General features: G+C 35.2%; 5 non-coding genes across 5 annotated transcripts; all 5 read right to left on the bottom strand.

Annotated features, from left to right (window-relative positions):
- Positions 1–5,315: 5,315 nt before the first annotated feature.
- Positions 5,316–5,387, bottom strand: Trnae-uuc (transfer RNA glutamic acid (anticodon UUC)). The gene has a single exon. It is a non-coding gene; the product is annotated as a tRNA-Glu (tRNA).
- Positions 5,388–5,735: 348 nt separating this feature from the next.
- Positions 5,736–5,807, bottom strand: Trnae-uuc (transfer RNA glutamic acid (anticodon UUC)). The gene has a single exon. It is a non-coding gene; the product is annotated as a tRNA-Glu (tRNA).
- A 302-nt stretch (positions 5,808–6,109) lies between these two features.
- On the bottom strand, positions 6,110–6,181 carry Trnae-uuc (transfer RNA glutamic acid (anticodon UUC)). The gene has a single exon. It is a non-coding gene; the product is annotated as a tRNA-Glu (tRNA).
- A 447-nt stretch (positions 6,182–6,628) lies between these two features.
- Trnae-uuc (transfer RNA glutamic acid (anticodon UUC)) lies at positions 6,629–6,700 on the bottom strand. The gene has a single exon. It is a non-coding gene; the product is annotated as a tRNA-Glu (tRNA).
- Positions 6,701–7,080: 380 nt separating this feature from the next.
- On the bottom strand, positions 7,081–7,152 carry Trnae-uuc (transfer RNA glutamic acid (anticodon UUC)). The gene has a single exon. It is a non-coding gene; the product is annotated as a tRNA-Glu (tRNA).
- Between the last annotated feature and the right edge of the window lie 6,625 nt (positions 7,153–13,777).

Here is a 13,777-nt window from a genome sequence, read left to right as displayed (position 1 = left end):
ATATTCAATAAAAGGCAAGGTGTTGGGGAGTGCAAAAAAAAACGCACGAGAGGAAGGTTAAATGAGGCCAAAGAGCCAAAAGTGAAATGAAATTGCGATTTTCATGCGAGGTTTTTCCTTCTCGCTGCTGCCACGGCGACCAGGAGTCCTGGGTTAATGAGTTTTTTGGCTGATTTTTTTGTTTCAACTTTTCGTGTATTATGTACTATATGTTTACATATGTGTGTGTGCTTGTAATATCGCATGTGTGGTTCTTCTATATGCGAGTGTAGATATCCACGCTTGCTCTCGTTTGGCTTCCATCGCTGCCAGGATACGCTTGTTACTGCATTTTGTTTTATTTTCACGCAACACTTGGCTTCATAAATGCTTTGTTACTGTTGTTAATGTTTACTTTTCTCTTTGTTTTTATTTTTTGGATTTTTTACTTTGCATTGCGCTGTACGAAGCATCCTGTCACATGTGTAATGGAGTCTGCGTGCGCAGGAAGGCACGTTTGGGAATCCTTAGATGTTTAACACCGATTTTTAGCACAGTAATTATGAAAGTGTGGGAGGTTCATTAAATGATTCGTTATTATTGCGTATACATATGTACATATCTATATAGACATATACACATACATGCTATGTATGTATGTGTTCTATAAAAGGTTATTTGTTACTGATTATTTCCGCGTCTACGTACTCGTTCGAACCAAAAGTGTTGATATGTATTTACCGAAATACAAGCACTTGATAACACATATGTATATAAATACACAAATTTTTTTAATGTTAAACAGGTGGTAACGTCATATAATTATATTTTTACTAAAAGATATTCCTAAAAATTGATTTAATTTTTAACAGGTGGCAACATCAAAAAAAATATATTTTTTATTAGACATTCTTAAAAAATTTATTAATTTTTACAGGTGGCAACACCAAAACATTATGTTTTTATTTTTAGACATTTTTAAACATGAAAATTTTATACCTACATATCTACGTATGAACATACATATGTATGTATATCGCTTTTTTGTTTATTTTTAAATAAGCCAATTCCAAAAGTATGGTAGCGCTCTTCAAATTTATAAACACAAGTCTTTAAAAGGTTTAAAGAAACTATAGTCTAAATTTTCAACTTAAAATTTATTTCCATAAAATATTTTTTAAAATTCAGGTGGCAACCCTGTAATACAAAATATTTATTTTAAATTTTTGAATAGCTGTATGTATTAACCGAAACTCAAGCCATTAAAATATATTATTACATACATATATAACATATCATTTTTAACTTTAAAACGGTGGCAACGTCATGCAATTGTAGTTTTGTTAAGAAATATTAAAAAAATGTATAATTTATTGTAAACAAGTGACAACGCAATTATACTCATATCTCATTTTTTGTTAAATTTTTAAATAATACAATTCGGAAGCGCCATAAAATTGGCAACCCTGTTCAAATATACATTTATGTATGCATATACTTGAATTATATTTTGTTCCAGACATTCTAACAAAAGTCAAACTTTATTAACCGTTTTTCCCATTTTTAGTTAAATTTTTAAGAAATCCAATTCGCTAATTTGACAATGTTGGCAACCTTGTTCAAATATATACTTAAATTGAGTGTTTAAAGGGTTTAAGCTTTGAAACTAACACTCTGCGTAAGTTTTCATCTTAAAAGTTTTTTCAATAAAAAAATGTATTTTTGAAAATAGATGGCAACTCTGTAAAATAACATATCTGAATTAAGTGACGCTTAAATATATTTTGTTCTTTATATACAAATATTAATAAAATCATATTAAATTTTCATGTTAATTGCTGTCCGTCTATTCCATACATGTGGCAACTTTCTAACTTAGAGAAAAAATATTCTCACTATGCATTGTGTCTGTAAAGGATTGAAAGTTGGGACCAATACTATAAATTTTCAAATTGAAATTTATTTCCATAAAAAGTCTTAATCGAAGTCAGGTGGCAACTCTGTAAAATAATATATTCGAATTAAATTTTATTTTATATATTTCTTCCTTTTATTATCAACTTATTATCAATCATATTAAATTTTTATATTAATTGCTACCTATCAACTAAATATACACATGTGGCAACTCTCTCATAATTTTATTTATACTTGTATATACATAAACTCTTTCTAACTTACGGACTAATCCTTCTTGCTTCCTCTCTATTCGCTAGTAAGAGTAAGTCTCTCTCCGCACGCTGACACTCAAACGAGGAGTCAGGTTCCATCTTCCTCTACTACCACCAGTTGGTACAGTACTGCCGGAGTCTATATATTGTTTTTTGGTCTCCGTTAGAGTGTTCAATTTCTAAGTTATCATTCTGAGAGACGTATCTTTCCTTAGCTAAGATTCTACAATTAATATCAAGACTACTAAGGTTTTTGTCATATTTGCTGGTTCCAAGATGATTGAAGTTGTCTCTGACATTCCGTTTACAAATGTCAAAAATATTCTCTGAACGAGGTTATGAATATTCTAAAAATCCCAATTATTAGAGAACATGTTATTGTCCATGTTTAACAGCAGAACCCTTACACTCATTTCTTTATCCTGAAAACGAAAGATAGACCTCTTTTCGCAATTCTTCAAGCCAAAAATATTGATGCCACCTGCTTATTACAGCTGTTCTACACCATAAACGATTAAGTTTTGCAACTCAATTCATTTACCCTGAGATTAGATTACAATACCACGTATATTTAAGTGAGTTACCAAGTCTGAAACCCCGATTAGTGTCCAAGGTCCAAAAATATAGTTCTTCTTCTTTATTGGCGTAAACACAGCTTAGGTGATTATAACCGACTCTATACTCTATATATATAGTTACAGTATTAAAAATAATACTTCCCTTCAACTGGTAAGTTTGATTTCAAAAGAGCATACTTTGGAATTAATGGGAATCGATTTATCGATGAAATATTCAATAACAAATAATTTGTCGATTAACTGGTCATTTTTATCAAAGAACACTGGGAGATGAGTAAGAATTTATCGCAACAAAAATGCATTATTGTAAACCCAACAGGCAAAAATAATGAAGAATGATATTTAACGTTTGTCTGTCATCACACCCACATTACGGCCAAGGACTTTAGGTCCATCAGCCTCCCCTCTTTCTTACTAAAACCTCTGGAGAGACATATGCGGAAGCCATTTCGAGTATCTATCAGTAATTCTTATTGCTGTTGGGGCTTTCCTTGATATTAAGGGAGCTTTCAATAACGTCCTTCCGCAAGCAGTCGTTACTGCTTTGGACGGTCTTGGGTTTGAATCAAACCTTAAACACCTCATTTTCAGACTTCTATGCGACAGAGTGATTGAAACGGAATGGGGCAATGGACGCGCTCGACGAAAAGTGAGATATCTAGGGTTCATCCTGGATAGGAAGCTTTCATGGAAGCCGAATATCGAAGAGAGAGCATCGTTTGCCTTATATTTCTTTAGAGCAACCATTGGCAAAAGGTGGGGTCCTTTTCGGTGGCCGAAATTGGTCCTCTGGCTCTATAACAACATAGTCAAACTCATTATGTTTTCTGGAGTCTTTATGTGGTGAAGAGCCCTAGAAAAGTTCACACTTGCAAAAAAACTCGAGAGCGTTCAACGGGCGACGCTCATCAGCATGTGTGTATGGCTGCGAAAGTTTCTATCATTCATTCATTCCTAATCGCTTGGATGTTAGAGTCCACACACCGAACTCCGGCGGCTCGTTCTCTGCCCATATACTGACGAGGGAGTTGTGGGTGGGAAGAAACCGTTGGAGGAGAGGAGCAGTGAGCTTTTTTGCAGATGGGTCACAGCTTGGGGGGAAGGTTTCTGTCATCTCTATCAACTACAGCTTCAACTTTCCTGACTATTGCACTGTCTTCCAAGCAGAGGTTTCAGCCTTTAAGCCTCCAGAGTGCAGCTTCCTTCAGAGAAGTGATCATTCACTCAGATAGCAGAGCAGCGATACTAGCCTTGAATTCATTGCAGTCCACGTTCGATCTTTGATCAGCCAACTAACCTGACCTGACCTGTCATCACGAAAGAGTTCTGATAGCAAACTTTCGGGTTTCCCACAGCAACAATTGCAATATATTTTTGGATATAAGAGCTAAGCCTCTTTCTTGCTGACCAAAATATTTAAAATACATATTCTTTTTTTTTTTTATTACTGACTTTAAAATATTCTGTGCCTTACTTGACAAAATTAGCAATACAAAAAATTTGTTTGTGGTAAGTGTATATTGTTATAGCTTGAAATCTCAATTAAAGTTACACCATCAATTTTACTGCGGTTTAATTGCAATCACATGAATAATTGCACAGCCATTACCAAAGTACCAATTTAATTACTAAATCATAAAATACCAATAATTATAAATGGATGTGTATGCAAACATATCAATTTTCATGACATACCGTATCCCATAGCCGTCAAATCATTTGCTGTCGGCACACCACACTCATATCGACTGGCATCGGCACAACGCACCACGCCAAATTGGATTGGCGCGCATGCGCAAAGCCAACGTCGTCAAGAGTTATCTAACCGCACCAAAGACGAATTATGTGCCAAGCCGCCTGCCTACGTAGCAAAAAGCGAGCAAATTAAATATGAAACAAACGGCAAAGTGAGTCACTGCGTGCAAAAACCGACCGGCGCAGTTTTGTTGTGTAAATGGATTAGGTAAACAAAAGTAAAAACAAACAGACGCACTCAAATGTCGTGTACGAGTTCGAGTGTTTCCAGCGACACGCAATTACGTCTACACTTTTGATTTTCGCCTTAAATTAAGCGGACATCGAATAGGCGTTTGACACACTTGACCACCAGACAAGCGGGCAGGCACGCACGCGCACACAGCAACAAACTGTTAAGGCGTAGTGGACGTCATGCGTTCCCCATGGCGTGTCGGACTGTCGGACTGTTTGTCCGTCGAACTGCGATTTGTATCGCTTGCACCTTTTATGGTTCATTTGCTGTGGACTTCAAAGTAATTATAGTTTGTTTTATGTGGACTCGCACCTAAAACTAAATTTAGTTGGGAATTTCTTGAATAAAATTGTATTTTAATTGCATTGCGACGCAACAACTCACTTAATTACTCAATTGTATACATAGCTGTCTATAATATACAATATATTTCAGTCCACAAATGTAAATAAATTGGTGCTTAGCGAATGGTCACTGGTTTCTGCGTTAAGATCACCTATTACAATTTAATTCTCCAAGATCTAAGGGTTTCCAGTTTTCTGACCAGTTAATTTTTTATAGAATTTATTAAAATAAAAAAATCTTAAAAAAGATGCCTTCCCATACCGGGAATCGAACCCGGGCCTTCTGGGTGAAAGCCAGATATCCTAGCCACTAGACCATATGGGATAGTTGGCAATACCAGTTTTATATACTCACTTATCTAAATGCTATGTTGACTGAACAAATTTCACTACATAAATCCTTACAATGTTGCCTGTTTTCAATGCTATCCGTTCCTAACTGTAAAACATGACAGCAGCTGTGTTAGTTTCTCATTTACTAAAATGTATAGGCAGAGCAATTCTGAATCAACCAACATATGAGTTTATTTTAAAATTTAAGCAGAAAACTGCATTGAATGAAATATTTAAATAACTCTACTTAAATTTAATACATTTTTTGTAATATTATATAATCAGTATATGCATATATTTTTTTATATCGTAAACGTTGTATAATTTACAAAAATATAACTTCCCATACCGGGAATCGAACCCGGGCCTTCTGGGTGAAAGCCAGATATCCTAGCCACTAGACCATATGGGATAGTTGGCAACACCAGTTTTATATACTTACTTATGTAAAAGATATGTTGTTTTACAATGTTGCCTGTTTTCAATGCTATCAGACTGTAAACTGTAAAATATGACAAAAGCTGTGTTAGGGTCTCATTTACTAAAATTAATAGGCAGAACACTTCAAAATCAACGACAGACGAGTTTCTTTTCAAATTTAGATAGTGAACTGGTAATTTAACTGTGGTAAAATTTAAGATGATTCATAATCAATATATGTATGTATTTATATTTGCATTATTCGAAACGGTATATAATTTACAAAAATATAACTTCCCATACCGGGAATCGAACCCGGGCCTTCTGGGTGAAAGCCAGATATCCTAGCCACTAGACCATATGGGATAGTTGGTAACGCCGTTTTAACTAGTTTTTTATGCCATATCTATTCTAAATTTTACTGTGAAATATTTTTTAAAAAATAACCTAAAAAAGCTATATGACATTTTACAAATTTCAAAATTTTTATTTATCGACAAAACTAATTATTTTTTGAATTGTCAAATAAATTTCCATATTTTTATTACAGTTCTTATATAAACCATTTGCATAATTCTAATATTAGTATTAAAATAATAATATACTAAAAATACTAGATACTATTCATTCAATCAGATAAATTTTTGAGCACACATTGTATTCATGAAAATTGTTGTATATTATTTAAAACCTTTAATTTTTTAATTATTTGAAGAAAATTTTGAATAATGTGGCCTGTTATTCTAATTTTGAAAACGGATAAAGTTTCAAATAGTGCTATTCAAGAGGGTAAACATTTTAACAAAAAACTATTTCCCATACCGGGAATCGAACCCGGGCCTTCTGGGTGAAAGCCAGATATCCTAGCCACTAGACCATATGGGAGGTTGGCAACGCTGTCGTTAAAGGTACGCTTGAATCTTTGAACGTTAGTTATAAGGAGCTGCCATGCTCAGAACTTAAGATAGAGAACATTTAGGATATATCACTGAAAGTTTGTAAAATTTTGAACTAAATTTCAGAAATATTCTATTTTTGTGTATTTCAAATTTGTATTTTCATTGGCATATATGTATGTATGTAAAAATTGTTATTGGCTTTATGCTACTAAATTATGTAATAAATTATATACATATGTACACACACAAGGTACAGAATATTCAATAATATAGCAATTAATAGTCTTTATTATTTCATTACCAAGAAATCTTCAAAATCAATATAAAAAATTCGATTTTCAAAATATTTTGTTATAAAAAATTATCTTCCCATACCGGGAATCGAACCCGGGCCTTCTGGGTGAAAGCCAGATATCCTAGCCACTAGACCATATGGGAGGCACAACATATTGTGCTCAACTGCTATCTTGAGTTGTTTGGCGCGTGCAGTTGAGTGTTCGCTGTGTGTTTTGAGTGACGTTCTTGAGTATGAACAACAACAATAAGCAGAAGCAATGAAACAAAGTTGCTTATTATATGTAGGTATGATAAGTGTATAAGTCTGCTTCATTATGTACATACATACATATGTATGTATATAGTTTTATTGGATGCGAAAATAAAGTGGATATGTAAATGATATCTATTTTTAATGAACACCTGTATTTTGTTGAAGAAATGAAGCAAATGAGTAATGAAAACATAGTAAAGGAAAAAAATAATGAAGAGTTTGAAGAAACCTAAAAAATGTCTTGAATAGCACTTGATTTTGTTTGCAAACGTACGGTATTTACCTTTAAAATTTTCTATAATTGCTTATTTCATGCCTTCAAGCTATGCTACTAGCGATTCTATCTACAAAATTTTTATATTGAATTGAATTAATTTAGCACTGTCACACGTTTAAATTAATTATATTTTAAAAATATTCCGTTATTAAGGGATCGTCTCAATGTGACCCTCCGAAAAATCACTGACTTTTGTGATTTTTTTTAATGTTGAAATTAACTAATCGATCCTTTTGATCTAAAATAAAAATTCAAAAATATTAATAATCTGTAGGAAAATCGCTACCGCGCTATGAAGACTTTTTTTATTTTGAAATTGGCAAAATGGCGCCTGTTTGAACAAAAAATATCGAATTTGTCCCTTTTTTCCACAGTTTTACGTAGAAAGAAATAAGAAGATCACAAAAAAAACAAGCTTCCATAGCGCGATAGCGAATGACGTTAAAAAATTTCGCTCCAAATTGGAACTAGATATCTTTAAAACTCTTTCCTTTGAGAGCAGAAACCGTTTTCAAAAACATCATCCTGAGAAAAACGCGTTTAAAGATTGGAGTTGCTCCGTTCCCCACTCTGTGCCCTTTCTAGAGGAAAGATTGTAGCGAACTTGTATTTCGATTTAAAAAATTGAGAGCATGTTTTTGACAGTGAATACTATCCGATAATGCAACCAAAAAAAAAATTGATTTTTTCGAAAATTTCACACTGAGACAATCCCTTGAGTCTTGACGTAAAATGCTCCAAGTCGTTCCATATCTCAGACCGAGTTCCTGCAAACGGCGCCGAATCAACTCTTCGCGGTTTTTGTGTACACTGCCAAAATAAGATTTTTAAATATATTATAAAAGTACCTTTACTTGGAACAATAACATGCATTATTCTTTTCAGGCATTCTTTATGAAAGATACCAAGTTACACGTATGTACTATCTGAAAACACAATTTTTATTATAAGAACATTCAGGGTCGTCTCGAGATAGTTTATCGCCCTAGGCAAATTTTCTGCTCCTCTTGCCCATATAGGCGAGCCGACCCAGAGAACATCCTTAGCAGTCTTAACTGAATAAGGCCTCAAAAAAATTTTTTTTTTGTGAGAAAAAGGCTTCTAAGAACCAGCGTCGGAGTATTTTTAAGAAAAAATCATATATTCAGAACAGTTTTTCAGGATCTTATGAGAGATCGTCGAGCAGTATGAAAAGCTTACTAGATATAAAAGCACAGAATGTCAAATTTGTATACATATATTCTATATAATGCCATGGAAAAGTAACGGTAAAGTTAGCCGTACAGTATTCTTGGCAATCAGAATAACAGAATGAATGTAAAGTCGAATCTGTCAGGCAGCTCTCTAGATTGACAACCTATTGAAAACTTTTAACGAATTCTTAATTTTTACTCTAGTTCTAGAGCTTTCATCCTTAACGACTTCTAGATTCGGTTATAAAAAAAATTCCAAGCATTTTTGTTTCGAATATTCAGAAAATTTCAACAAATAATCCACTTCTAAGCGGTTAAGTTTTAATGCCAAAACAAATACCGCTAACACTGCCATTTATGCGGATTAGCGTCATTAAATCGGATATTAGCCGTTAATTGCCAAATCATTGTCGCGCATTTGTCGCTCCAGAATATCAGCTCAGGCTAATTGTAATTGCGAAAACCATTTAAGAGATGCAAAAACTCAAATGATTGGCCTGCCTTTTGAGAACAGGCGAGTGGCGGCAATTGGCCGTTTGCTGCATTCTATGTAAACACACACACACAGGTACACATGTACACGGATGTCTGTCCAAAAGCGCGCACGCTGTGCGGTTTAATTGGATTTTTGTGCAGCAACAAGCGACTTCAAACGAAGGTGTGGCCAAAATTGTAAGTTTGCACTTTGCAAACGCACGCACACACACACACGTCCGCATATGCACACTTACACTTACATTTTTATACTATTTATTTGTGCATGTGTGCAGGTTTGCGCAGTGGCCATGATATAAAGTTTCGGTGCACCGAGGTGTCGTTTAATTATTGCAAAGGCTTTAATTACTGCGGCCAGAAATATTTATTATTTTTATAAAAAAAAACGAAATAAATCAAAAATGTTGTTTAATTAATGCATTTTACGCAATTAAAGTATAATATTGACCGAACCGCATATGGCATATGTAGTGCGTACATACATATGTATACTTTATATTTACATGGGAGTCAGTGTTGATATACATAAACACGCACAATTTTTTTTAATCAAAATTAAGTGTTGAATTTAAAAAAATCATGAAAATCAACGCGTACTAAGAAAAAAACTCTGAGTTCGGGTGTAACCGTATATTTTATATTTTTCCGACTTTCGAAAGTCAAAGTCGGGGAAACACTTTCAGGTGTTTCCAAAACAACTGACCGATATAGATGGTATATAGCCAGCCGGAAGTTATATGCGTATTTTCAGATGCTCGGAATAACCTGGGGGTTTTCTCCCCCTCCCATGGACTGGTGCTACACAGCTATTATATATAAGACCAATTCTACTCTACGGTGCAGTAGTATGGTGAACAGGCAAATGGTTAAATCCACCTATCGGCAGCCAATGGAGAGGGTTCAGAGGCTCGCTTTGCTATGCATAACAGCAGCTTTAAGAATAACTCCAACGGCAGCTCTTGAACTGGTACTAAACGCGCCAGCTATAAACCTCTTCGCTGAAAACTGCGCAGCAAAATCGACGGGACGACTACTGGCTGCAGGAGAATTTACATATAGAACCCTCGGGCATAGCTCGGTGGGTAATGACGGTTGGGCAAACACCGACCAAATGAACCCACTTTTCAACTGGAAAAGAAGTTCAAAGTAAACATTAAAAAAGATGGCTGGCGTAAAGGCATGTTAGCTACGCGCAACACTCTAAACATCTATACGGATGGCTCGAAAATAAACGATGGAGTTGGTGCGGGAATATACCGTCTAGACTCTAGAGTTAGGCATAAGTCAACCTTTTAAGTTACCGGACCACTGCAGTGTATTTCAAGCTAAGGTTATTGCGAAAGCCGCTGAGCTGGTCTCTACGTCACCTGCAAGCAATTCCAGAGCCAACATCTACGTAGACAGCCAAGCCGCAATCAATGCAGTAACCTCGTATCGTATATCGGCCAGAAGTCTCTTGGGAAGCGGGGCGGAAGTGGAAAGTGTTGCCAGAAGCAAGCAACTTCACTTGTACTGGGTGCAAGACCACAAAGGCATCGATGGCAATGAAATATTCACGAGATTGCGAAGAATGGTGTACATCTAACGTCCGAAAATTTGATCAACATTGGGAAACCCATGAATTGTTTTTACGACGATCTTTACAGAAACATGGCAACAAAATCAAAACCCGATGAAACGAGCTACCTGGGTGCAAAACTGCAAAAGTCATGTGCCAAACGCGCAGGCATCTTAAAGGGTAACTACATCTCTTGGACCTAGCAACTGAACTCCATCTGGTATCGAAAAGAACCAAAACTGGTCCATGCGTGGCTTATTGGCCTACTAAGATATATTTTGTTCCGACCCAGTTATGATATTACGGGCCATTAATACAAGACATAGAGACTCTCTGAATTTCATAGAGAAACCTCACAGATTGACCAATATATGTATAAGGTATAAGGTCAAGTGGATCTTTGAAAGTCTCTATATTAGGCATATGGAAACTAGAGGAACTATTGTCCCGATTGCAGCCATTTTAGGCAAGATATTACGCTATCAATGAAAGCATATACTTTCTGAACTTCATGCAGATTCCTTATAAAATATATTGACCGATAGATACGGTATGAAGTCAATCGGAAGTTCGAAAATATTCATATGCGGTATAAGGTAGCTAAGGGTCACATTGACCCGATTTTACTCATTATTAGCACAAGGGCATGCAGCCATCACAAAAATATATTCCCCTAATTTCTTTACTAGAACTCATTGATTGATTGACGATATGTTCGATAAAAAATCAGCCATATAGTACTAGAGTTCACATATTTCGTATCTGGGTTCTTGAAGAATTATAGACGGATTTCGAAAATTTTTGGGCTCAGGGTCCCATTTATGCAAAGTTTTGTTCTGATAACGTTATTGATGTTTGTATGCATTAAAATTAGATTGTATACCAGGAAGTGAAACAATCGGTTGGATTTTAAATTGTTGTCTAGCAGTAGGAGTGGTTGTCAACTGATATCACTTATTTTCACAGAGGATGATAGGAACATTTAGGTAACCTCACTACATTTTCGCCGAAAATGTTCAAGTGGTTCCCAAGATATATGATTCCACCTAAAAGTGGACGGTAGCATGCTCGTTCTAAAATTTTTACACCCAAACCTATATAACGCCCTCCCTTGCCATCTTAGTTGAGTCGGTTGACCCGAACACTTCGACACTACGATATATTAGATAAGGACATTTTCACTATTTTACCTATTAAATAATGTTTGGATCTTAAAGGTATACTTTAAAGACCAATATTAGCAAAATTACTAAGCAAGTGGCAACGCTTTTTAACTTTCATATTTTTTTCAGATAGCGAAATTTTAAAATTTTTTAAAATTAACATTTCCAAACACGTGGCAACGCCTTCCAAATATGTTTCTAACTTGTTTAATAAAATTTTATTTACATAGAGAAAAAAAAATTTAATTTAAATTTGTAAATAAGTGGCAACACTTTCGAAATATATTTTTAACTTTTTTAATTTCGTTCTATTTACATATATTCAGAAATTTTTAAATTTTCATTTTTTTTAATTACAATTCCCAAATAAGTGGCAACGCTTTTCAAATATATTTGTAACTTTTTAATACAATTTTATAAAGTTTGTCATTATTATTAATTTTAAAATATTTGAATTAAAATTTCCAAACAGGTGGCAACACTTTCGAAATATATTTTTGAATTTTTGCAAAAATGTGTTTATTAATAGAATTTTAAAAATTTCAAATTAAAACATTCAAACAAGTGGCAACGTTTTCGAAACCTTCTTAAACTGTTTTTTATTTTCAGAAGTACAATATCCAAACAAGTGGCAACGCTTTCGAAATATATTTTTAACTTTTTATAAAAATGTACATATTTATAAACAGCAATGAAGAGGCAACATTTTCAAACCTACTCTTAACTTCAAAAAATCTCTTATTTACAAACAAAAATTTTAAAATAGCCGGCAACCACACTCACAACATGTTCCACCCATCACTTCCTTTGCGAAAATTCAGCTTTTCGATTTCGGCAGTTGCGTGAAAAAATTTTAAGCCAAAATAACTCGAAGTAACCGAGTGCGGAGAAGCATTTTAGTTGGCTTACACGCAGCAAAGGAAATGACTGCCGCTGAGCGCGGCAAAACAAAGCAAAGCAACAGCTTTCAATTTCCTTTAGTCACTGGCGAATTTCAGCACTTGCTGTGTGGGTGCGCGCTATTTTTCGGTTTTTAAATGCAACGCTGCGCTTTAAAAACTTCATTTTTTTATTTTTGCAATCTTTATTTTTTCTACACGCCATTATTGATCTACTTTGACTGGTGCACACACAATTTCCGCACGAAAGAGCGCGTGAACAAACGCAACGTAAGGCAACGCAACTGTCTTTGCTCCACTTCCCCGCCGGCAAATGCAGGTACCGTTAGTGCATACGAATGCCATACAGTCTATTACCGAAATGCTGTGCATAAACTCCAGCCGCGCTGGTGGTGCAATCACGTCGGCATTCAAGCGGAAAGCGGTGCAATGCAGCGAGCCAACAATGCGTATACGTAACTTTTTTTATTTTAACTTTTTTTTACTTTCTTTGCACTTTTTGCAGTGCGCTTTGTTGTGCTTGGCTTTTTCCAATATTGTTGCTTGCATATGCACTCACACATACATGCACCCTCATTCACACACAGGCAGTTACACATTAGTATGCGTCGAAAGACACGCACGCTTCGTGACTCCTTGCCATGCCTCTTTCGCACGCGTTTATCTACGAGCATATTCTTTCGCTGGAATCGCTATGCACAGCTGTGCCGCTTCGCAGCCGCTGGCGCGTATTTGTGCAAGTGTTGTTTATGTTTATGTTTATGCTCTTCGATGCACTCTCCCAAGACTCCGCCGTTCAGTCGAGCGTCGACTTGGTGCGTTAACTGCCGTCAACTTTGCAACAAAACACGCAACGCACACACATTCTTGCCACATTTTCTACAGCTATTTACGTTGTTGTTGTTGTCGTTAGACTTGTTGTTTTTGT

The sequence above is a fragment of the Bactrocera neohumeralis genome, chromosome 5 (assembly GCF_024586455.1).
Source record: "Bactrocera neohumeralis isolate Rockhampton chromosome 5, APGP_CSIRO_Bneo_wtdbg2-racon-allhic-juicebox.fasta_v2, whole genome shotgun sequence".
NCBI lineage: Eukaryota > Metazoa > Arthropoda > Insecta > Diptera > Tephritidae > Bactrocera > Bactrocera neohumeralis.
Note: the sequence above shows the minus strand (reverse complement) of the source record. Positions and strands in the feature narration are given on the sequence as shown.